General features: G+C 36.7%; 1 protein-coding gene across 2 annotated transcripts in view; it reads left to right on the forward strand.

Annotated features, from left to right (window-relative positions):
- The window catches only part of DLGAP1 (DLG associated protein 1), a 445,633-nt gene that overhangs the window by 80,382 nt on the left and 337,972 nt on the right, over nucleotides 1-27,279 (forward strand). The window contains exon 2 of one of the 2 annotated variants that reach the window (XM_049821279.1): nucleotides 5,850-5,991. The exons of the other annotated variant lie outside the window; for it this stretch is intronic. The gene's annotated coding sequence lies outside the window, so the exon portion shown is untranslated. The remainder of the gene's footprint in view (nucleotides 1-5,849; nucleotides 5,992-27,279) is intronic. 2 annotated transcript variants of the gene reach the window in all.

Here is a 27,279-nt window from a genome sequence, read left to right on the forward strand (position 1 = left end):
GAAAAATGGAGGTATTCAGAATTCATCCAGTATCTGTGAAGTTGCTCTGGTCGTTTTGATGGACATGTTGGATGACCTGTGAGTTACTTGCATCCATATAGTCTTTCCACTGTCATAATCCGCAGCTGGCTGAGGAGGATAAGAAATTACAGCTCAGAATGACTTCACATGACTACACATCCCAGCAGTGTGAATGGCAGCACCAAGCGCTGGTGATTCATTCCCTCGGCACTGAAATTGCCAGTGTTCAGAGGAAAAGGATTACTTCTGAACAAAGAAATGCTTTATCCAACAGAGAGTAGAGACATTATAGAGTTATTAATCAGGGAAGTCATCCTGAACGTAGATTTAACTGCAGGATTTCTTGTAGAGGGAAACTAGAATTACAGTAGAAAGCAATTGAGGACTCAAAGTAGTAGATAGAATTGCATATTTTAAGGGCTCCTTAAATTACACCTGGGGAAAGGTTCACTCTGTGGATGCTAATGAAATGGTTCCTGTTTGTGTAGTTCAGTGTTTTCTTTGGATGGCACCTACCCAGTATGATAATTGCAGTTGGTTGTAAAATAGCAAGACAACCAGTTTAATTTGATCCGTTTTCCACTTCAGTATCACCGCAGGCTGTTTCTTTGCTAAATCTCTTATGCAAAGCCAAGTCAGCCTCTCATTAGTGGGATGGGAGACCTCAAAGGAAAACCCAGATGTGGCAGGTAACTATTCTGGTGATTCTTGGTCACTGGCAATCCTTCTTTGGGATCACTACTGAAGCATGAGCTGGGAATTAAGGATTTTATAGCACTGGAGCAGCTATTGTCTTTATGAAACATAAAGATGAGGTGCTATTCTCCTATGGCCATTGCGAAGCAGTTCAGATGATTTGGAACTCCCTGTCTCAGCCTCCTTTTTGGAAAGTGCCTGAAGTAGAGCAAATCAAATTCCTACCTTGTCTTCTGGATATTGCTGTGGTTCAGCTGAGGACAAAGTAGTTTTGCATAGATTCAAATGATTGTTTTGGTTAAAAGGGGCTTCTGGACCTCAAGGACAACATCAAAGCAAGATCAGGTAGTTCAAGGTGTTGTCCCATTGAGTTTTGAGTATCTCTGTAGGTGGAGGTTCCATGATCTCTCCGAGTAGCTCACTCCAGGGTTTGGCCACTTTCATGATGAAAGAGGTAGGTGTTGTCACTTGCTCTGTAAATGTTCCATGTAGAAGGGAGTTGTTTTGCCTTTCCCCAGATAAATTATATTTTGAATCTACCTCCTGGCTGCTGATGAAGTAACGTGTAAGCGCTAAGGCTTTAGTGACCTCCAGCTTAATAGTACTTCCACTGAAGTTGTTGGGAGTCCAGGTAGTCATCATTTATCTCTGTGGAGATTTTCACATGTCCAGAATATTAACTGAGCCAGATAAGGCTTGTGTTTGGCAGAACCTTGTCATCAGTGGGTCTGCAAGTTTAATGAAGTCTTTGCTTCCCAGAATGGAAGGGGTGACTGTATGTGTGTACTGAAAACAGATCTTTACTCTGATAAAAGTTACAATAGAATAGGGGCAAGCAGAAATAATAGAAATTCTGAAATGAATTCTTGGAAGCTTAGATGGCTTGGAAGTTCAATTGAAGATTTCAGAGGTGTACGTTTAGAAAAGACACCCTGAAACTCATTAGTATTTATCACAGTTTCCGACATTGCAGATTACACCAACCTACATTTCTGGTAGTTCTGGAAAGGCATGAGGTTTCACCATTTACTAATACCTTAGGTATTTCTTCATACATGTAAAAGTGTTGTGAAACATAGTCATTTTGATTTGGTAGCACTTTTAGCACCCATTCTGCACAAGTGTATGTGTCTCCACAAAGTAGGACATAATAGGTAACCACGTGTTCTATATTTTCTTACACATCAAAAAATTTCATTCACTAGAGTCTTTAAGGACTTGCTCAGAATTTGTATGGGGTTGGATATTACATTAATTTCCTCTTTCTGCTTCTTTAGATATTGGAACTTGGGTAATGAAATTCTAACCTTGCATAAATGGGCATGATTTCTTCCAAGTATCTGAAAGACATGCATGTTCAAGGGAAAAATTGCTCCAAATGTGTCATGGTATTAATTTTTATATGAAGACACAAATATTTCTGTTCTTAGTAATGTATATTATACCTGAAAGCTTCTATTTCATTTACCACTGTAAAATCGTGTGTCAGACAGTCTGTAAATTCTTGGTCTGCTAGCTTCAGCAAGTCAGGACCTAATATGTTATTAAAAGCCACAGCATTGGTTGCTCAGGAAGAGGTTTCTGTTTGGTCTTAATGGAATGCTCTGTGATCAGTCCATATTATTATGGACCTCATCCTTTCTCCCATTGACTTATGAGATTATTAATATGGATATCTATTCTTTCTCTGGTGTTACAGTGGAGGTTGACATCTCAGTAGTGCTACATTTAGTGAAACAAAGACTTAGGAAATAAGAAATAACTACAGTTCTGGAATATACAGTTTCAAGTAGTCTTTTCTTCCCAGTGCACATGTTTGTTAAACTGAGGTTGAATCTCTAGCTATGTATTAACTGCAAACTTCATAAATAGTTTTCTGCAAGATTTAAAAGACAAGTTTTACTGATTTTAGCACCAAATTGTCACTTATCTCATTTCCTGATTGGTATTATTCTACTGAACTCTTCTACCTCTAAAGCATCTCATTCAGAATAGCTGCCTGTTTAAAATGTATTCCAGGCTGGTCACTTATGATACTGAGACTAAAGACAGCTTTTCCATTTTGTGTTACCTCCCTTTTGTGCTTATGAAATAACACATGCCGTATCTTCAGCTTCTTGGAAAATATATGAGATTTCAGTAATCTCACTGTATTCTTCTACTACATTTATGTGGACTTACAAACAAGGTGCAGTCTGAAAGGAGTTCAGTACTGAGGAATTCCTTGTGGAATCAGCTGCTGTACAACTGCACTGTTAAAACTAAAGTTGTTCTTCGTCTCCTTGTTTTTATTGAGTCTTATTCCTGAGACGGTGCAGCATATTCCATCTCCATGAATAATGATGGATTTAAGTTACTGCATAATAGAAAGATGGGAACACCTTCCTGACCTTCCCACTGGGGCCTTTTATATTTCTAAACCTGCAGAAAGAAAACTATCTTTGGTCATCAGAAGACGTATTAATGCCCAGTTGTACAAAGGGAAAGACAGCCTAAATCTCTGTCTCAGTGTTTGCAGCAGCTTTAAACAGTCCAGTCCTCAGCTGACAACTCATTATCGTAGACTAATTGTGGCTTAGCTTACAGGAGGATCTAGGAAATAATTTATGTGGAGGGAATTGTTACTGCTTTACTGAGGAAGAATAAACAGTTATTTTAACTACCAATGTTTCTGCACCTGGGTTTTCAGCCTCACTTCCCTGGAAATTAATTTGTCCATATATACATATGTGCACTTCCTTCTGTGTGTGTGTATTGCTCTTACCAGTCTACCCTTCATGGTGCTTCTTAGCTCCAGGTAAGAGCAACAAAACAAAGTGGAATTTCATTCGATTTGCTGAAGTTTTATTCACAGCAGTTTCAACATCATTTTGTTGATATGCTTTTGGGCAATTTCATGTCTGGAAAGAGGTAAGCAGGGAGCTAAAACATTTATGGATGCCCCAGTTCATTCAGTATGGAAGTTATTTAGAACATATTTAAAATAGCACATTTGTAAAGAATGCTGGTTTGCTATATTTCCTATAAAATGTCAGGTTCTTTATAACTGGTATCATTGAAACCAGATATCTGATCACAATGCAGCTGCCTTAGTATTATTCAATGTTCCTTTGTTTTTACTGGACAACCAAAATGTACACTTTGGTGTTTTCAGTGAAAATGTTTTATTTTTGCGGTCAGGGTCATTTTTATCATGTTCCTCACAGACCACTTCATCACTTCTTTTCATATAAAGATATTGTGTATTTTTTGCAATTTATCAGTTTGTTTATGAGGAAGAAAATAGTGTCCAATTTGTAATAATGGAGATGCTTCTAAGTGAAGTCCACTGATGTTGGAAGACATAGTGTTGATTTGCTGAGAGATGGATGATTGTATTGTCCAACTTATTAAATATGTTCATGAGTCTATTCATGACTTTCATTATACTGTATTTGCAAATAAGCAAATGTAGCTGGGGATGTTAAGTGGAGACAAACAGCTGAGGGGCAGTGGCCCTCCATTTCATTTTGTGAAAAAGGTGGGGGAAGTGAAGCAGAGAGGGTGCTCCCTTGGGGAAAGAAAGGCCTTGAATCTTCTTTTTATGGAAATGACATTAGCATGAAAGCTAGCATGAGACACTGATATTTAGAACAGATATACTTTTGGGTTCCCCCATTTTCTGAGGCAGAGAGGAGAATTAGGAAAAATCTTCCCATCTCAGCTTTCTCTCATATTCCTATATAAAGAGGAATTATTCTGTTTTCCTAATTTTTTTAACATTTTTTGTATGAAGGTCCCATTAATGTTTACAGTATTTCAAACTTATTTCCTCTTATATGAGCCATAATTACTCCTCCATTATCAAAGCATATTGGAGTTTCTGAATGCCACTGCCTGATGTTTATCCCAACCTGTCTTTTCCTTTCCTTCATTACTCCAATGAGTGTTAATAATTTCTGAAAATCTGACAAGAATCTTAAATGTCTAAATTGTACATTTGTTCTAAGGCATGTTGAATATGCCAACAGCACAGCAAAAAGAGATAAAGAAAGTCAATTGATCATTGAAGCGAGAGAAGGAGAGATGTATCCACTGTTTATGTGCTGTTGCTGTGGAGTTTGTGGTATTAGATAGAGGATATGAATTGTATTTGTTGTGTCATTCTTTGAACAAGCAGTTATTGCAGAAACAACTATCCATCTTTATACGTAGCTTTAGCTAATTAAAGGCTTTGCAGTACCTGGTGGGTTTAGGGTGTTGAGTGGCTGGTGAGTCATAGTTATCTAATTTCACTGTTATTTTGTAAAACCAATTCTGTCTTATTTTGCTGTATGTATTGAACTCAGCATCTGGGCCCCTTCACTGATTCTGTGTGATTCTTTCCATATTCAGCAACCTTGCTTTTCCTTTTCTTTCAGGAGTTTTTAAGAGTGATGGGTTATGCAATTATTAGTTGCAAGTCTCAAGACTAGTATCGCTCTCTTCACACTTAAATCCCAAAGATTGTTCCTAACAGTTCAGGGTTTTCTTCACAGCTGTGCATGTTGTCTCCAATCTTTTAAATTAATCTTTGTTATTAGTAACTTCGTTCAATAAAAGTCCATTTTTAGCAAGTTGCTTGTTAGCAAAATGCTCACATTAGGGATGTTTGACCAGGGCAGCTCTCAAAGAAGTTTAGGAAGTTCTTAAAACAACTAAAAACCATATCTAGCTTCTTCCACTTTCTTGACCTCCTCTACCAATACTTGGCTGGGTGGGTGGATCTCTGTGTCCTGGCAGTTGTCTGCTCTGACTTGGTCCTGGAAATCTCTGACTATCTCTGTGGCCCAGTAAGTAGAACTGGTTGTTATTTGTCAGCATACTCCAGCAAATGCTATGAGTAGTAGAAGCAGTTATGCAGAGATGGCAGATTCTTATTTCAGTCAGAGTTACTGTGTATGATTTGTTTTTACCTGTGTCTCCTATTTTGCTAAGTATTCTGGAATGTATTAATTTCTTTTAGCAAAATAATTCCAGATTACAGACACCTATATTTGTTAAAGAGGGGATATTAGTAGTTTAAAATGAAATTTCATCAATCAAAACTTTTTTCTCCTCTTCAGCTAACTTTTTATTTAGTTGTATATATTTATTTTTTTTTTCCTTGGCAGCCTAAAGCATCACAAGGGTCATATTGTTAAGGATTTCAAAGAGCCATCGTTTATCTTTGTGGATACAAGTAAACGGACAATGGTGTCCCGACCATCTGCTCAAGCTGCTTGAGAACAGTCTTCTGTGCAAATGGCATGAAAGGTAATTTAACCTCAGAAGGTGCCCACGGAGCTTCAGTTCTGTTTACCATTGTCTCTTTGCCAGTCTAAAAATAAATTTTGCTGAACAAAAAAAAAATCCCTTCTTTCCCAATTTAAAGAACAGATCAGGAGAGGAGCTAATTTCAGCTAATTTTACTAGCAAGGGTTTGGTTTTCCTTTCTAGTATTTTTCTAAGTAGCAAAGAGCTTTTCTGGGATAAATGGTAGCTGTCTTATAATTGTCTTTGTTGCTGTAGGAAGCTGTTGTTTTTCAGAGTACAAAATAGGATATAATCATAGAGTGGTACTCAGTGCTGGGTGATACACACTTTCGACATATCAAATGCAATTCTGCCGCGACCCCTTTGTTATTTGCTTTGCCAGCCTGTGTGTTTTAATGAGGAAGGTGCCTGTGTTAGTAAGCAAGAAGTTTTTTTCGCAGAAGGATATTCTGTCCTGAAAATGATGAGTGCTTTCTCTGGCTGTTGTTTTCCAAAGCCTCATTGGGTAGTAATTTCACTCTCTGGTCCCAGTGAAACTGTTAAAAGGCTTTTAAAATTTCACTGCTAGTAAAAAAATTAGAATAGCAGTTGTAAAATGTGTGTATGTGTGCACACGCGTGCACGTGTAAATTTAAATACATATTTCAGGATAGAAAAGAAGGACCTTCATCTCACTGTCACTGGTTTCACAGTTCCTAGTGGCGATGGTGGTTAATCTCGTGACTAGCAAGAGCAGACTTCAGGTGCTGCCCCACAGCTTTAACCTCTTTATTATCTTCTGCTGTCTACTGTGCTAATTTCTTCAGTTCCCATTACTAAAAATAAAGCAGTTTCTGGCTCCTTCATGCTCTGTTACTGTTTATACTCCATTCTTCCTGCTTTGTGGTGGATCAAACTAGTCCAAGATTTGAGACTGTTTTCTTGCAAAGATGGGAAGTCAGATCAGACATAGAGCATATTCTCTGGGATGCTGTGGCTGTGCAGTCATCTTGTGTGCTGCTGTGTGGGAGAAGAAGTAGAAAATGTGTTTTCCTGGCTGCTTTGTCAGATAGGTTGTTCTGAGGGCACATGGGAATATCAGCAGCAGAAAGAAGGTAAAGATAATCTTTATTCAAGAAATGAACTTCAATTAAAGTAACGGCGAAGATAGAGTGTCCATGAGAAAAGAAGTATGTCTGAGCTGGTTTTGTTGCTGAATTAGCTACATAGGTTTAGCTTACCTAATAAAATGTGTCTTACTGTAATAAATACATTTGGGACATAAAAATGGACGAAGTTCTTATATTTAGTTGCAAAAGAGTATCCGGTCTTCCTGGTGGCATAGCTTCTGCTCCAACTTAACAACATAAGCCTGATTCATATTTTTCTTGGATATTTTCACTTAGGGGTTTTTTTTTCGTTTTTTTTTTCTTCTTTTTAGCAGAAGAGGTGGAACATGACAGATTTGAAAATGTTTTATATAGCTTTCAACAAGAAGTAGTTTATAGCAACTTGAAGTTACATAACTTCTAACTCCACTTTTTTCACAGCATGATTTAGATAGATCTGGTGCTTTCATAATAATTCAAAGGAATATGCAATCACTCAATCCATCTTACCTATTTTAAGCCTTTCCAAGGAACCATCCCTGTAGTTTCTAGGTTCTATATCTGAATACAAGTGACAGTTTGTCATAAACATGCATTTGCAAAGTATCAGAAAGGAAAATGGCTTTATGCATTTATGAAATGAAGACTTCCTCAAATAAAGGGATCCCACAGTGTTGCTCATTGTATTCCCTACACAATACTGCATTTGTCCCAAACTGCATTTGTCATAGGAAGACGATGGGTTTGCTCTCCAGCAATAGCCTTGTAGATCTACAAAAGCCCGCAATTATCAGAAACTTAATGTGGTATTACCTTTTTAGTAATTGCATTGGCCTGGATATAGGACAAATGAACAAAACAAAATTTTTCACAGAGAAACATTTAGGATAATCTAGGAGGGCATCTAGGAATTCATCCAGGTGGCTTCAGAGTACTTACAGCCAGAGGTAGTTTGAATAATTTAATAAAATAGTTTACTCCATATCATTTTGTATTATTGTTCAAATGAATCGTTGGGCTTTTAGTAAAGTGAATAATTCATGAACATTCATTTAAAGGAATTTAATCAAGGCATCTGCTGAATATTTTCACAAGTCATTCAGTTTTACCTATAGCACTATCAAAGCAATGCCTCAACCTCGGCTTGCACCTCTGTGTAGTTTGGACATTTGTGATTTGCATCATTTGAGCTCACAAAGAAGCCAGGAAAATAGGGCAGAATTAGGTGCCTGTCTGGGATGTAAAGGTTACCCAGCTGAGAAAAACAGACTAAGTTGAGAACAGCATGAGAAGAAGTACAAATCAAGAGCTAGAAATTTGGAGTAGATAGAAAAAAACCCAGCAGATAGAAAAGCCTGTGTCTCAGGAATATTGTCTGATTTTGACTACATTAGCATATTTACTTAAAATCTTTAAATGTTCACTCCTTGTTCATGGTTATTCCACATCTGTAGAGTAGATTTCAATGTTTTTAGTGCACTTTTTCAATCCACATGAAAGTTTTACTAGAAAAAAGAGGAGTATTAAAAGAAGATATCGGAATTAGCTGGAGTTTTTTTTAAGGGCAGGGTCTGCCACTGTAATTCAAAGCAACGGTCTCAACAGCAGATGGAAATCTCTGCTACTCTTGAGCTAAGAGAAGGAGTTCTGGAAGACCCTTTTTGGTATTCCCCAAAGTATGAAAGTCATGAAGATTTGAGAGGTCAGTTTATCTTCTGTCTCTCAAAAAGTACATGGTAGTTCTGTATGTTACTGTTGGCATTTTACTGAGCAATGTATCATTATTAGAGTCACATAAAGCAGGAATCAGAGGTTAGGTGGGATTTGATTTCTACCTCCCATCTCCTCCACCTTGCAGACCAAGTTTGGACGTCATTAGTTGTTGCTCTTTGAATGGTAGTCTTTCCTGAGATGTAGTGGTCAAGGAAGAGAAAGGAGTAAAGAATATTGTTACTTTCTCACGTGGAACTTTGTCTTAAATGTGCATTTGATTGAAGGCCTGAGACAAAATGTGAAGGAAGCTCTTTCCCAATATATGGTAGTACCATTTCAAGCATCGTCCTCACCCGTACCTCAAAGCACTGACATTTGATTTCACGAGCTGTAATTATCTGCAGTCATCTGCCATGATCTTAGGCTATGGCTGGTTTTCAGTTTATGGTAAGGACACTTTAATGCAACCATATGTAGGTGTCTAAATGCTTGCTAGGTGTCAATTCTAATATATAATCAATGGACTATATGTCTTCTTGGTAGTTGGGCCAAAAGAATGATTCAAATAAGCGGCTTCTTTAGGTTCAAATCACTGTCACCTGTGTATGCCACTAGTACCATTTGAAATGTGACAGTGTACATGAGACATCCATGTGGAATTGATAAATAGGACACAGGACCTGTAGGACACCTGCAGCCTCCTGAAACACTAGCTGGAGCCAGGAAGAAATATTCTAGGGCGTCTCTGAGGTCAACTGAATTGGGCCTTAGGTGTCAAGGTAACAGCAAACTTAAGCACATTTCTCGCATGTAGACAACAGATGTTGGGTGTGTTAATCTGAAACTGAACTGCATCACATGTAAATGTGTCCTTATTGTATTTTCTGCAAACAGACTCACTGACATGGGAACTGTGCAAAGAATTAGAAAGAGTAAGGATAGTCATCCAGGTTTTGTATGGTTTGCTTACTGTGGTCCCTTGTAGGAGTATGACATTACTATATTATATCGAAGGGAAGCTTTCAAGGGCAGGTCCATGAAAATTTGGCTTGAAGCAGCTGAAACAGCTGCCAGTGCAAACTTGCCGGCAAACTGAGGTGCAGAGGCAGGAGCTCAGGTTAATGGGCAGAAGTTGAAACCAGAGGTCTGGACTAGATATAAGGAGAAACGTTTCCACTCTGAGGACAGCCAGGCACTGCATCGGGTTGCCCAGAGATACTGCACTGGTTCTATTCTCTCAACTGTTCAAGACCCAACTGGACAAAGCCCTGAGCAACCAAGTCCGATCTCACAGCTGACCCTGCTTGGAGCAGGAGCTTGGACTAGGAACTGCCTGATGTCCCCTCCTACCTGAATTTTCCTATAATCTTAAGATATTTTAATTCAAGAAGTGAAACCAGTAGCTTCTCTGTTCAAGCCCAATTAGACAAAGAAGAACTATTTCTCCCTAACTGAAGCTACGAAGACAGTAATTTTCTTTTTCTGGAGGGAACAAATGTGGCCACAGAATTAATTGAATTAACCTTATTGTAGTACAATATAAAATTAAGTTTGGGAATTAAAATGGTTTGTGAAATCTTGTTGTTACAATCAGCATTTGTGAAGGCACAGAAAAAGAAAAAAAAAACAGCAGAAGGATTTAGGGTGGGGTGTGGTTTTTTGTTTGTTTATTTCTTTAATATTATGCCTTTTTTGCTGTTAAAAGGTGGCAATATTTTTGTAAAAAATAAATCCTACTGCCTTATAAGTGAAACAAGGCAAAGGAGAAAGGAGAAAGAAAATGTAACAGTTTGACTTGCAACTAGAAATCCAGCATTTCCCCCAAATTAGGAAAGCCCAGGAAAAAGAAATTTCAAGTAATTCTAGAATATTTTTTCTCTTCCCTCCCCATCTCAGTGGAGCAGAAACTTCCTTATACATTTAAGGAAACATTGAAATAGCTTTTCTTACCTCCCTAATTAAAGCCATACTTTATTTCTTTATCCAAAGATACGTATTACAGATAACCTGACATATACTGCTAGCTTTGCCTATGCAAAAATAATTATTTAATTTTGAATTATGACACATTTGCATAGGATGAGAGCTGCATTACACAAAAAGATACTGAATTAATTTTTGCCTTTGCCACTATTATAAAATGGCTCGTAAAAATGAAAGGGAAAGTAGAAAACCTCAATTTCCTTGATTTGTGTGCAAAATGAAAGGAAGTTTCAGAAGTAAGCAAAACAGTACATAAATAGAGAACTGTATTACAATCGTGTTTCAGATAGAAACATTGCTGACATTTCTCAGATAGTTACAAACACATTACCTTTTAATCCTATATGGCCTATCTTCATAGAAAATAACCTAAAGTAGAGATTTGTACATTTAAAAGAAATTGGCAGTAGTTTGGGGGGGTTTATTTTTGTGTTAGGTTTTTTTTTCCCAAGGGTAGGCTAACACTGGTCAGCTGTGACTATGCTCCCTAGAGAAGATACCATCCTAATGAGAGTGGTATTTTAGTGTGTATTTTGAATTCCTATTAAAAAATTTTTATGATTGTAAATAAATAATAATTTTGTTAGTACTTGCATCAAGTTTTATCAGGCAAAGTATCTTAGATGTAATATATGGATTGTGATTTGTTCCATCATGATTTGTGCCATCATGCTGAGGCTTAAGGTATGTTCCGTATCTTAACTGCAGGACAGAGCTATTTTCATATGACGTACCTGGGAAAGTGTGGCTGTTAGTGTTTGGCCTCTTGGTTGGAAATGGTACGGCAGAGCTTGTAAGCTTTTTTTTTTTAGTTCTGTAATAGTTAAATCAATATCAGAATTATCTTTTGCATCTCTCTAAATTATGGCCAGAAGTTTCCAAAGGAGAGGGGTTAATTCTCATATGTGATTAGCTTTTGAAGTAAAAAGAATATGGAGGTTCCGTTGTGAAGTCTCACTGCAGGCAAATCTTACAGTCAGAAAAGGATGTGGTGCTTTCATGCTTCTTTAGAAATAATACACATTCCTTTTACAGTGTTTACTTGCAAACTTGAAATGGACATGAGGCCTTCCATTTCAAAACCTATTAATTTGACAGGTGTTAATTCTTGGGGAAAAAACCAGCTTTTTAATATGCTTTTGGCATGCTTCCATTTCAGCACTTAAAATCAAGTCATTAAATATTTCTGATGGTTCTAAATTTTTAGAAGAAAAATAGATCAGCAAAGTCGGTAAATCATTTTGTCTTTAGGAGTGGTGATATATTGCAAGATAGTGATGAGATTTATTCTTGCTGCATGTGAAAAAATTACATTTTTAACGTGATAGATCAGCTCTGGAATTAATACTACCTTTGAATCAGTGATCAGAGCATAAAAACAAAATTGCAAAAAGTAACTGAAGTATTGAAATGTTAAAATTCTAGTAATTTGTAGTTTTAATCTTGAAGTAACATTTAGACTACGAAAAATACCACATCACTAAAAGAATCATGGAAAGATAGAATATACATGGGAGTGTATGAGCGAGAGGTACAAGGGATTTCAGGGCATTATGTAATAAATGTGTTGATATCAAGTAAGGTTGGTATAGTTGAAAGTTACAATATGCTAATGGGATTTAGAAAGCTTGAATTTAATTATTTAGTGATTTTACCATGCTGATGGAATATTATCTGTTTCATTAACTATATCCATTGCAAATGGAATATCTCTTTTCTAGGCAGTTTTAGTGCAATGGTTAACCACTAAAAAGTGAAAGAAACTCATCCTTCTTTATATTCTAAAATAAGGGGTTTGATAGTCAATTTTGCAGTACATGAGTAGGAATTTATAGAGATGTTTTTTCCTACAATGTGCTTTTTTTTGAGCTTAGAGGACTTCAGTCCAAAGGACCACAGAGTGTGGCTTATTAAAGAGGGTAGTGGTCAATAGATAGTGTTTTACTCCTTTTTTTTTTTTTTTTTTCTCCTTACTGTGCAAATATGCTACAGAATTGACTTCTCTAAGGCATCTCAGAATAACAGCAGTTAGGATTAAAGTCTGATTAGGGTTGTCATTCTATAGAGTAAACTTGTTTGGGTGGTACTTCCAGAAAAGCAGTTTGCAATGGTAGAAACACCATGTTTCTGGATATCAGCATTCTACTCCTGACAAAAAATACAATAGAGATGAAATAGAGGTGGGTCTTTCCTTCCCCTTTTTTCATGTTCAGTATATATACTGTCTCTCACAATGTTGATTGTGAATGATGACAATTAGAAAGAAACTTTTTTTTCATTCCCTAGGGTTTGGGGTTGTTTGAGGTTTTTTATTCGCTACAACTTCCTGGTTTTTTCAAACGAGGAGATTATTTTTGCTAAAACAGAGGAGCTGCTTTTCTCTCAAATGGGTTGTTCTGTATTGGAAACTCGTCCTGAAAGTCAACCAGATTTCAGAAAGAGTGAGAAAAGGATAATGATGTATGTCCTTTTTTTTCCTCATTATGATCAAAATTATCACTCCAATGTATTTTATTTTAGCATTTGCAACTAATATGCTCAACATAAGTCACTCTCTGGAAGTTACATTTTTATAGGTGCATAGACTGCTGGCTATTTGTTTCAGGTATGAATTCAATTTTACAGAACAGTCACAATAAAGTTAAGATGAACTCTGGTAGCTACTAACATCACAGGAGAATATGTAAAGCTCATATATGAGGCAGAATTAAACAGTGCACATATACAGGTCATAATGTATAGTTAGTAAGTTAAAAAAATAAAAATCTAATGTTACTATGGGATTGTCTCTGTTAAAGGTATTTAATAAACTATCCAGAGTTTGTTTTACACACTCACTGTTCTTGTATTCAGCACCTTTTCTGTAATTCCTAAATGAAGTCACCCCAGCTTCCTCAGTCACCTATATTAATGAAACATAATGTATCTAGGTATTTGAGTATTGAACCTGAAGGAAATATACTGAGCTAACAGTAATTGAAAAGTAAATAACAGCTCTGACTTATGTGCAGTAGTACTTAAGTAGACTTTTTCTCCCTTTTTATTCATTTATTCCAAACAACCTCTCTTCTGAGACTGACCACTGGTGGAAGCTTTACCTTGTTTAACAAATACGTGTCATCAGAGCTGCTTTAATTGTTTAAGCTCTCTTCATAGGCAGCGAAATGAATTTGAACCTTGAGTGTACTTTGGGAATAGAGCTCCGACTTTTTTGAAGCACGCTGAAGGTTTCAAGCAGAAAGGCATGCCTAACCATACTAAGAACATTGGGATACAAAAAAAAGGAAGGTTGGAAGGCAAACTGGAATTTGGTAGTTTCATTTCCAATAGTCACACAGGAACTCTTGTGGACAGGTAGGCTAAAAGAAAATCAGATTTGCCTTTGTTCTTTGAAATACATTGAAATTCATACTTCTACCCAAAATATGTCACTCAAACAAAAATTATTTTCCAGTTAAATAGCAAGTCATTGAAACATTCTGATCGGTTCTATTCTCAATGTAATAAATACCTAAATTTTGTTGAGAAACCTTTGTTTTGCTTTTAAGTCCATCTCTAGTATTTACTTAATTGGATGCAGTAGTTTTATGTATTTTATGAGGCATTACATATATTTCAGAAATGAAGATGACTCAGAGCTGTGAACAATTTCCAGTCAATTTACACTTGTGGTGTATTATTAAAAATTCTGATACTGTAATATAATCTAATAAAATTCTTACAATTTGAAATAAGTTTTAAAATATTTGGACAGTTTACAATAAAAAAGCTGAGTAATATTGGAGGGCTGACCTGGATACTTTACAGTAGCTGATGTCTTGAGTTTAGATGAGCATGTCATCTTTAAAAGTTTACATCCTAGATTTTTAACACACTCGTGAACAGAACATCTATGGACAATACCTGGAAAATTGTCCCTACTATTAAAAACATCTTCCTTTTATTTGAAAGATGAATTTGTCTGATATTGGCTGCTAATGACTCCTATTACTAAATTTCTATTGTTCTGTGGCACCATAAACTGTGACCAGTTTATCCCTTAACTTTTTTTCTGAGTGAGCTTTTGGTATCAAGCATAGTTGTTGATCGTTTGCTCATGCTTGGGATTCTTTGTTTCTCCTGGTTTTCAGCATCTCTGTGTGGCTTTGCAACAGTAAGGTGGGAAGGGAGTTTGGGGGAAGAAAGAGGACAGTTCCCTGGAATGCACCAGAATTATGAAAATCACATGAGGGAGAAAGGTCGTCTTTATGCCATATAAGAATATGAATCCTTATAAATAACTCCATCCTCTATGTAATGCATGATGATGGAAAATAAATTTTTTTTTTTTTTGATGTCTAGATATTTTACTCTTCAGAGGAAATATGAACATCAAAAGTGGCTATTACCATCTTTTCACATCAGCAGATAATATTTAGGCCATGAACTAATATACTGTGGATGTCTTGAACTATGCAAAGTTCAGGCTGAATGCTTTGTTATTGGTGTCTGTGAGGTAGTTGAAAACTGTATTTTATAAATCGCACTTTCTGGTAGTTCATGAAAACATTAGTTAAATTCAAAATACATAATATATAGTGCACATGTATAATTTCCAATGAATTATTATTCAACATATAAATATCTTCATTTTAATAATTTAAACTAAGAGATTTTCTACTCCACTGGATTCTGCAGTGGTATTGCTTAGGGTCTGATTCCAACAAAAGCACTTTGACTGACCTATTAGCACATATTTAAATAAATTTTAAGTATAATGTGTTTAAATTTACACATTATAAGTTACTTTGATTAACTGTTTTTTCCCTTAATAAAAAGAAAAACTTAAGAAACCAATGTGGTTTTTCATTACTTCAGGATTTATTTGGATTTTTTGGTAATATTACCATTGTGGAAAAGGAAAAGAAAAATCTTAACTGCACTAAAATAAACTGTAATCTAAGAAATTCTTTAAGTATTGATTGAGTTTTCTTCAACCACCTTTATGTTTAAAGGGTAAATGTCAGAAAAAAGCATTTTCTTTTCTGCTGTAACTTGTGTCTTTTCATCTAACCATGTCATTTGTGGTGCAGTGATTTATATTAGAAATTTTGATACTCTTAGCTGTAGCTATGTAATTCCAAGTGTGACTACAGTTAAGTAAAAAAGAGAGGCAGTGTAGGTCTGGACAGGTGAGGATGATGAAAATCTGGACTCATGGATCAAAACATAAACATGAAATATGCTTCTTTTTGGTGTTAATGTCTGATAAAACTGAGCCCCAAAAGATTTAGTTCTTTGTTCACATGAGACTTGTCTGCTTGTCCTCAGGTTGGCAGCTGTAAGTTCTCCTGTGAATATGAAAAGAAACAAAAAAAGGAAAATTAGTGTACTTTTAGTAAGTATTTGCAATGTGATTTTGCTGATAGCCAGTGAGAAATTTGTTTCATCTGTGAAATTAATTACATAGTAAGCATTTACTATTGCCTTTACGTTCTTCTGTTGTTTTCTACATTTTGCTAAAAGAAGTAGGATATTTTTTGTTTCATCTTTGTTGTTAACTCTATTTTTAACACAACATCACCTGAGATCTATAGCATGTTCTTACTGGACAAAACCTTTTAAACTATTTTTGACTGGTTTGTGTCTTAATTCATGTCTGCGTTATCCACAAGTGAGGTTGCTAGATTTAGCATACCAAAATTTGCAGTTCTGTTTTGACATTAACTACCTTTTCAGTGGTCTTATTCACCAAACCAGTGCTGAACATTTCAGTTGCAACCTGGCACGCCCAAGAAAATAGGGACTGTGTAGTAAGTGTTTCCACTGCAGCCTGTTTCACTGCCTGTAGCATTGTCTTTGAGCAAGTAATGCAGTAGGAAAGCAGTGAGCATAAATAACGAGATACAGAGAACATATGTAAAATCTAGACTACCTGTACTACCTCTGTGTTTTTGGAAGTCTTCTTCAGATTTATTCCTGCATGCCACTAGTATTCCATCTCAAGAGTCTGAAGCTGAGTTTTGGAATTAATATTAAACATGATTAGGGCACCTCAGATCTTTCTTTATAATGTGCATACTTGTAACTCCTCCTCTATACATTAGAATGCCTTCCTGCTTTGTCAGATTGCACAGTTCTAGAAAACTGAATTGCATTTGAGCATCTGTTGCAGTTAATCTCAGATTATTTCTACACATTTTCCTAGCTTTAAGCATATTTTAATGTAATATTCACTAGAAATTAGCAATGCTAAACAAATTAATCTCACAGAAGAAAAAGTGCCAAAAGAAAAATGGGGAAAGTATAAAATGCCCAGATTGATCATGACAGCATAAATCAATCCGACAGGATTATTATGGGAAGTTCTTATGTATCAAGTCTAACAAAATGACGGTCTTTTTCTGATTTTATGCAGATGCATATCATGCACTCAGCCTGTTCTTAACAGTAAACAGTGATAGGCTTGAGTGACAACTGATTTTCTTTTCTACTTTCAGGAATAACAGGGTGCAAAATAGCCATATGAAATGCAAAATTTAGGCAATTTGTCATTAAAGAGAAGACGACTGCTGCAATGAAGTAATTGTCTACATTAGCCAGAAATAATTTCATATTTCTTGTATAACTGAGTCTGTGGAAGAGCAGTTTAAAGCTCCAAATCATAAGTACTTTTTTAGTTGTACAGTTCTGCCAAACCTCCTGTAAAGCTGGCAGTTTCTAAATAAGCTTTGTCTAAATTAAACATATGATAAAGTCTTCCCATGTAAATAGGGTAATTTGGAGTAATAGAAAGTCTTTAGGACCAAATACTCTGTATTTCTTTCCCGCCAAATCTGTTCATGTGTGAAAGGTACACAACACCTGCCTTAATGTTTGTGCAAAACTGTATGCTTCTCTGCTATTGAAATCTTCATGCTGATTCATGGGCATCTTTCTGACAGGTGGAGATTGTGAGGCTGTATGGAAATTAGAAGAGTGTTATGTAAGAAGAATCTTCCAGATCAGCCTTTTTTTTTTAACCATTAACATTTTGAGTAGACAGCGTGATGACAAATATGAGCCAATTTAGTGATTCTGTGACTCTAAGTTGCCAGACATCAGCCAAATCCCATGCGACAGCTCGGAGGAGCACAAGGGTTTTTCTGCACTCTGCCTGTGGGTACATGGTCATTTGGCACAAAATACAAGTTCCCAGAAATTATTCTCCAGCCCTGGGAGCACAGGAGGGGAGAGAACAGGGGCTGTTTCATTGTCTCCGTTTTGTGCTGGGTTTTCTTTGCCCTGGCCAGAGTAATTCCTAATTATTGGATAATGGAATTCAAGGGGGTTTTGCTGCTAGAGTGGCATAAAGCAGCCTCAGTGGTCCCAAGAAGGCACTGTCTGTAGGCTGCCATGTAGGAGGAGGAGTTGTCTGCTACTTTCTCCATTAATGAACCAGAACAACCTAGGCCACTCTAGCTTCCTGAGCAAGTGTCTCCTGAGTATTAACAGTTCCTTTTTATCTGCTAAATGGATAAATCAAGTTATGCAGAAATATGAATATCACAGAACCCCGCAGCATACCTCCACAGTACATGCATCTTCTCTTGCAATGTGTCATTTGCATACTTTATACTATTGCTTTTAATCAGGTCTTATGGGAAGATGAAATAAAAATATAGGATGCCTTTTGTTAGTGTAATTTATATACATAAAAGAATAAAATTTAAGCAGGTTTTCACAAAGAAAAGGAAATAAATTTGGCAGCCGTTTCTCTTATTTAGCAAATTCTCTGGCCTTAATAAAAGCAAACTGACTTCATGGTGAATGATTTCTAAGTGCTGAGTGTGAAGTCAACATGAGCTTCATCAGTAGCTGATGTTCTTGCTAGATGCCATTCATACTTGATTGCAAGTATCACAAGTAAAAATCTGATAATTTATCATTCTGAGTCTAATCCGTTGATTATTTATTTCATTGATAAAAATAGTCCTGAGACAAAATTCTATCATCAGCTTTGTTATGGCACAAAAATCTTGATTTAGCATGAGGATAAAGCTGCAGAGCAGCTTGGGAGAATGTGTTTGTTTACCTTTTCCACCTTTATTACCTTGGTGAGTGATATCAAGCATAGCTGAGAGCTCAAATAAAATAAAAGCTTTCTAGACTTATTCTTGCAGGTGCCTTTTCCATTTCCTGCTAAGTGTCTCGCTCATCTTAGTTTCCAAATGGCACCAGGAGCTGGTGCCACTGCAGATTCCACAGAACAGCTCCTGTGAGGAACAAAGGGCTTGGTCTTCTGCTTCAGCTGAGTGAGCCCCTGAACACTGATGCTTCGAGCTTTAAGAAAGCTCTCTTTTATAATTGGCTATACAGCATTATATAATCTCCATTAGATAGGTTTTAGTCTTCTCACTGCTGCTGTATTCAGTGTGCATTATTCTCACTCCAGAAGAGCTCTCCTGTCTTCAGTTGCTTTGCCAGTCTTTCCAGCTTGATAGTTGCGATTTTGATTACAGTTTATACCTCGTTTAACCTGACTGTCCTGAATATCTTCCAACAAGCAATGGCTTATTTTTCATGATATCTTTTTCCTTAATCACCATGACACTCTTTGCTAGACAGAATTGTCTTTCAGATTTACATTTTCAGTCTTTGACTTCCATCTGTAAGGTCTGAAGATCTGTGAGGAGGAAATGTAACACCCTCCTTCCTGTAATAAGTCTGTGATACTGTATACCAGTACAGCAGTGGATCTTTCATTTTAAGTATAAAGCTTTACTTTGCCTGTTTTCTGTCTATAAACTTTTAACTAAAGGAGTTAGGGAAGGAGGAGAAGGAAAAGGAAAGAAGTTGAAGTAAGTAATGAATAAGATGTGGCTGAGTGTGTTTTTAGCAGAGTGCAGGTATATGTAGAAAGACATCATCACTGCCAACATTTGTTGGTAATGCAAAGGTAAGAATAGCTACATGATGGCCTCAGCTGGGACGGATCAGTGCATGAACTTTATGTTCAGAGCCACGTGATTTTCTTCAAGCAGTGGCTAGCATCTGAGCCAAGGAGGGATTTTTACAGCTCATGTCAAAGGAAATCCGTTTTATGTCTCTGTTTTATGAGAAGCACTAGTTTGTAGTAATATTTATCATCATTTTTGCAACTTCTTGGTGGTAATTCTATCAACTTGCTTGTTTGGGGAAGCCCAGCTCCGTGAAGTAATAAATAAAATGGACAGTGTTGTGACATAGGCTAGCAGGATAATAGGAAGGTGTCTCTTTGAATTCCTTTCATATTGACAGTGCCTCATTTCCAGTCTTGTGCAAATAATGAGAAAAAATTAGTAATGGCAGTCATTTTTCATAATGGAATGGACCTTATAAACATATTAGGAACCATAGGCACTTGTATCCCTGCCAGGAAAGGGTCCCTACTTTGTTACCCAGGCACACCTAGGTCTTCACTTTTCTTTTTCAAAGATAGTTGTTTTACTTTTATATGGTTTTGAAAATACAGGGAGAATTACTTTGCAATGACTAGTTGATTACAGTGAAGAGAGAATAGTGGCTCTTAACTGCTAAACAGAAAACCAGTTTGGATGAAGAGTATGAGCTTGAAGTAATCTGCTTGTATTTAGAGCAATAATAATAACAGTAGAAATTATTAAATAGAAAAGTGTAAAAATCAAATATTTTCTAATATTGTTTAATTCTCTAAGGCAGCAAAATAACTCATTTCTAGCACTTTCTAAGGGAAATAATTTACCCTTTTAAAAACATTACAGACCCTCTTCTGATTTGCTGTAGGTTTTAAATTCTTCTGATTTAAAGGTAGTGTCACTGTTGTAGGTTAGCAGCGTGCTACATCCCTTTAAACTGCACAAGCATTCTTAACAGTCAGAGATTGTGCATTTGTGTTGTAGATGTAAGCAGGAACTGTTCTGCCTGATCGGGAGTGCAAGTGAGTTCAGTTGTCTTCAGTGCATTTTGAAGAATTCCATAAAACACCACCAAAACAAAGAAACTTTGTATTGACTGATACACAGGTTGGTAGCAGGACTATCCATTAGCAGAACTTAACTCTCATGTCCTAAATATAGAATGATATGAAGAAATTAATTAGGTAGTTCATAGGCCCCCTCCTGATCAATTGTCTGTCTGTAACTAGAATTTGCTCCTTACAGACATACTCTAGCAAGAACTTATGCTGCCAAGTTTTCACAGATAAAAAGGAAGCTACATAAAATGCAAAGAATACTGATGTGCCCAACTGCAGTAAACACTTGGTCTGTGTTACTTACCATTCCCCATGTGAATAAAATAGGTGAATAGTACTGGGGTAAAATTCACCCTGTCTCCCAGTGCGGTGATGGAAAGCATACCTAATATTTCCTCTAAAATGAAATATACTCCATAGGGTCTTTCATTGGAATATGACTTAGTATACATATTATGTTTTTAGAATCCATATTTCTTAAATGTCTGTGTAATTTAACATATTTTTTTTTCATTTAAGAAGAGATAAGAAACCCCCACAATTTGCAATTGAAAGAATATATACAGCAAAGCTAATAACAGCAAAACCAAACAAATAGCACGGACATAAAAACTGGAGTAGTCAGCTTTACACCTGTCACCTCACTATTGACCCATTAAGTCCTTGTACACAAGCATTCAGTGTGCAGTGCTCACTTACTCATCCACTGCAGAGAGGTGATCTGGGAGGGATGCGAATGGTTTCACACTTGCCCGTGTACTCACCAGTGCAGCAGAGCTAGCGAGGCTGGAGACTGTTTTGCTGCAGCTGTCAGCAGCAAATTTCTATCCTCCTGTGCACAAAGGAATTGTGGCTTGTCTTCTGAGTGTTGAAGCAATGCTGTTGTCCCTTGCTAATACAGGCTACGTCCCTGGAATACAGTCTGGTGTGGAGCAGACAGCAGGGGAATATGAGAAATAAGTGTTGGGATATGTACATCAGAACTGAGAAGAGCAGTTTAGTGGGACCAGGGTGATGGACACTTGAGAAATGTGCGAGTTGTACTGATAACATGAATTATCCATTTATCATCCATTAACACATACTTATTTACATGATCCATTTTTAAAGTAAAAGCCTCACATCTTATGTAAATATGTTATTAGATTTCAAGAACCTGTTGGAAAGGTTCCTAATTCTGCCTTTCTGTATCTAGCCAAATCTACTTTGACAAATCCAAACAACCTGCTATGTCTTTAGCATGCCCTGCCAGAAAAGCAAACAAACCCAGGACAGAATAAAATAAGGTGATTTCATCCTGGTAATAGGGTATGACAGCACACTAAGGCATGGACTTAACATGGCTCAGTGAAACAGAGGATAGGCTTGCTCATGGTAGCCCTTTTGTTAGCAGGCTTTCATAGGATGTGACATGGGACTGGGTAATTAATATGATCTCCTGTCTCTGTATGTTGTTAAATTTCATGTAGATACTCTTCAGCGAAATGATTTTATTCAGACAAAATAATTTCCCTCCCTCAGAGACTAAACTTGGCGTTCAGAGAAGAGGAAGGATAAAGTATCTTCAGTGTGCAAAGCCACTGTGATGGTAGGGAATTAATTACTTAAGACAAGCCTAGATGGTTCTAGCAGGCAGCTGAGGTCCTGTGCTGCAGAAGATGGCTGAGGAAGTACTGAAAAACTGAGAAAGTGGGACTGATTCTCTGCTGGTTTATACTCACTGAGGAGCTGACCAGAGATTAAATGATGAGATGAAACCGCAGAAGTTGGCATGACAGGTTTGCACAAATGTGAGCTGAGACTGGGTTGGCAGACTATCTGGTTCCTAGGTGGGGGTTCTCCCGTTTGGTAATTGTATTTTTGTTTCTTATTACAACTTGTGATACCTTGAAGAAAGAACCTGGATAACTGCACCTGTGTGTTTTATGTGCTGAGACATTTTATAATGTTCCAAAGGACTTCAGCCATGAAGTGTTTTGGTTTTGGTTGGAGGGGTCTCAAAAAATGAAGTTTTTCAAAAGATGTGTGTAGGTATAAGAAACAAGTGAATGAAGATAATGTAGAGAGTAAAAGAGTTCTTACTTTAACCAACAATTAGGTTTTAACAATTTTCTTTTGCTACAGTCTTTGAATATAAAGTAAGCATAGACAAATACGAATGACTGTACAATGACTATCAAAGTATGTTTTGACTTTTGAATGTGGAAGTATCTTTGTGTTGTACATCTTTTTATTAGGTTTATAAATATGCATGCACCTATTCTGATGCATAGAATTAGACTCAGAACTTTTAAATTAACTGTTCTTAATGTCTCCTATTTAGCAGGCTGGTTAAGTACTAAAGGCAAGGTTTTAGCTTGATGGCAAATGATGAGTTCAGCAAGAACACACTTATATAAGATACACTAAAATTTGTATCTAAGCAGTATGAAATACATACAAATTAGCTGAATGTTAGTGCTCAAATAGTCACTTAATTAAATTGTGGTTACAGAGATACCCTGACTATAAATACCCTGGCTATAAATGCAGTCCATATTTAAAAGGTGTTGTTAGAGGACACTTTTAATTATTAAAAATATGCTGTACAAGGGGTAATATTTACCTTACTGATGGTTCTTATTCTTAAAATTCTTTCGAAATGAGCAAAGTTGTTCTGTACAGATTCAAATTTTTAAAAGTCGGTAGAATAATAAATATTATAGGATCCCTTTCTTCCTTCCTTCTTCATGAAACTAAACCAAGTAACATACCTGTTTCCCCTCAAACTCTTTGATTAGAATGAAACTTGTGCTCCATAGAATAAGGATTTTCTGTAGAAGCATTGAGGGAACCCTTAATTTTCAGAGAGTAGGGAAGTCGGTAACATTCCTGGTGGCCATAAAGATGAAATCTTTTGAAATGGGTTACATAACTTGCTGCGGGTGCAGAAATGGCTTGGCATACATGTTTAATGGTTTCACCTGTGGTGATGCTTGAGGGCAACCTCCAAGTCTTAATGCTGAACTCTAATTAGTGTAGACAAGATCACAGCACTGGATTTCAAGGGAATGGAAGATCACCTGCAGACAAATTACCACTGAAGTAACATGACAGGTCTTGACAGTATGTTCAAATCATTTACAGAAAAAAAATACATCCATCAACTCCAACGTTTTCTAATATTTTGGCTACAAAAACATTTTGCACCCAATAGGTAGCTAGACTTCTGGATAAGTATAGAAGTAGCACTGTAGCTGGAGGGTTTATGGTAATTCCATAAGCAGCAAAGTGTCTCTGCAAAGGAGAGATAAACAGCTAGTAATCCTCATAATTCCCCACTGATATCCTATCCATCTCTGCTATAAATTAGAAAGCACAGAGATTAGGAAGGCTAGGCAGGGTGTAGCTCACAGCATTAATCACAGTATTAGGACAGCAGTGTGCTCAAATTCTGTGTCCAACGGGCTGGTATTTCTCTCTAGGTTAAAGTGACATAATGTACTTTAGAATACATATTGATCAAACTGCCAACCTAATGCAGAGATGGTTTTACAGAAGACACTGTTATACACTACTTAAAACTAAGCTACCGACTGCAGGCTTGGGAATAATGCATTAATTTTCACTATGAGAGTTGTAGCCATCATTTTGTAAGCTCTTCAAGTTTCCAAAGTAAGATTTTTTTTTAATATGTGTTAATCATTATTTAGATGGAATTAGGGTCAGTTTGTCCTCAAACCTCCCAGGGTACTGGGAGTAGATCGTGCAAATACTTTGGATCTTTTGGAATCTGCATGTGGTCGTACAAGCTGCACTGGTAATGTAGTGATTGTCTGTGTGCAAATTCCTATTTAAATGTAAAATGTGAATGGGCATCTTTAAAAATTAGAAGTCAGTTCTCAGAAGCATATGGTTGAACTAAATACATTTAATCAGAAATTTTCTTGATAATAACATTTCATTCTGGTGGTAGTCAGAGAATGAAGAACTATGGTTTGGCCTCCATAATAGTATGGCATATATTCCAAATCCTGTACAGCTTTTGATTTAAAATACTTAATCCCAAGAATGGATATTTTAGTCCTCCGCTTTTTATTGGATACATTCTATGTGTTCAGATCTCTGCTGCCTCATTTCAAGGTCCTTTTGAATATATTCACAATAATTGTATTCTGGGAATGTAATTGATGTATTATTGTCACTTCAGTCTTTTGGAGGTTCTAGTTCACTAAACTATTGCTTGAGGAACCATTTTGAGGAACAGTAAGTCTTTTCCAAAATTGACAGTATATCAGCAGATTTTTTATCCTTACATGCACAGTGGTAGTGTACAAGGCTTTTGAGACAGTGAAAGTGTTTCCATCATCTTCTATGTTCTTGCTTTGGAGTAACAACAGGGTTTCTGGGTTTGCAGTCATGAGATAGGCTAAACGGGAATTTCTAGAGAAAAGAGCTTACGAACTACAGTATGAAAAATGTCTACACAGCAAAGTGAGAAAAACACTTTAGCACTTGTTCATAGGGAAAAAAAACAACAATGTATCTGAAAGGGCCAGAATTACAGGAGAAAAGGAAGATTTTATTTAAGTGTTTGAGGTATTGTGAAAGGACATGAATTGACGTCTGACTGTAAAAAACTAATAGGAGACAAGAACAGGCATTGGCAAAAGAAGAACCATTTATTATCAGCATAGAGTAATTTAGACTCAGCAGATACTGAACAAAGTTGAAGATTCATGTAACTGCAAATAAATGTCTGCAAGATGACAGCATAAGACATAAGACAGAAGACTGTCCCAGAGAGACATTAATGAAAAAGCAGTTAGAGCAAATACACCCTATAGGGTAAATATAAAGTTCACAACTGGGAACTGTGGAAGATGAAGCAAAACACCAAGTCGCAAAGTGCAGAAACTTCCAGAAAAGGTAAGACATGTATGTAAGACATCAGTGGAAAGACGTTTTGCAAGACAGACAGATCCAAAAGGGAACGTTAGCAGTGGGTGACAACAAAGAAATACATCTTCAATAGCATACAGAATGTCTTTGTATGCATCTAACTTCTGAAACATTTTCACAAAACTTTAAATGTGAGCATGTTAGTAATAATGGTCTGATCTACCCTTCTACCAGACAGATGTTTGAGAAGAGCAATGGAGATTTTCAGGCAGCTTTTTTTATCATATTAATAGAGTCTTCTACAGCGTATCGGTCACCATGGTCTGTGTCTGGACTACAGCCAGGAGAGTTTCTGGTGGAAGGTGAACAAGGACCATTGCATTTGTAGTAGTTGTTAAGCCTGAACAAAGAGGGTCACCTTAACTGAACGTGAAAGAAACTAAACCAAAGGTTGGTGTTGATGCTTTGAGCTGTTAGAAAAACTGGCAGAAACCATTAGGTAACAATCAGATTTCTATAAATACTTTTAGAAAGTGATATGCTTCAATCTGTATTATTTTCTAGCACACCCAGGAGAAAATTGTGTGCCTAATGGTTTGGTATCAGGAAGTAAAATTCTCACCTCCTTTACTTCCTCAGGGAAAATCAACAGGTGTGGGAATACACTTTGGAAAGCTGTTCAGATCCCTCTTTCCCTTCCAAAGTGCTCTTAGGAAAGAAAAATGTAGTATCATGTATGGCCATTTCAGTGCAGATAAGTGATCATGGTATTTAGGCCTAAGGCATAAGAATTATATTCCAGTTGTATTTGTATGTCTGAAACAATACTTGAGTGCATGTGCAGATGATTTGTAGCTCCATTATATTCCAAATTATTCAGAAGCAATGCTGCTGTTGGTTCCATGGTGTCCTCAGTTCTGAGCATTTTGACAAATTATATCAAAAGTCTTGCTCAAGATATTCTTGAGATGAGAAACACTAATGTAGTGACCACCTATAAAAAGTTTGGTTGATTTTATTGGCTGTATTTTGATATCACATAGGAAATCTGTGGTTAGAAAGAATGAAGATTTTTGGGGAGGGGGGGGTAGTTATTTGGTGGTTTTAACCATTAAACAGTCCTTTTCATTTTGTAATCTCTTGCCCTATTCACTCTGTATTTTTCCAAGCTCAGCATAAAATTAAAAAAGGGTACTGTAGATATCATGCTCTGCCTGTGCAGTTTGTTTCCTTGTCTAGGCAGCCACAGACTGTCCTGAACAAGACAGGGTCATTGGGAAAACATGTGTCGAAAGAGTATTATAATGATCAACAGAGGGCACAGTAAGCTTACAGAAGCAACAGTATGGTGTGTCATACCTTTTCAGACCTTGTTTTACTAACCTCTCTGAAGTTATTTTGGGGAGTTCTAATAATTTATTAGTCTCAGTAAGCTCCATGTTTGCTTTTGATTTATTTCTGATCCCTAAATTTGGGCCGTTTGTTGCAGTGTAGCAGGGATGGATATATACATTGCTTTTTTGTTCATGACAATATTGCCAGCTCGTCTGCATGTTGTGTGTGCCTGCTTGAGGAACTTGTTGGCAATGATTCAGAGATCTTTGTCTAGCTATTCTCCACCAAAAAAAATCCCTTAGTATCTGAAGCTGAATCAGTTCTTTCTTTTGATTA

Source organism: Accipiter gentilis, chromosome 2 (assembly GCF_929443795.1).
Source record: "Accipiter gentilis chromosome 2, bAccGen1.1, whole genome shotgun sequence".
Taxonomy (NCBI): Eukaryota; Metazoa; Chordata; class Aves; order Accipitriformes; family Accipitridae; genus Astur; species Astur gentilis.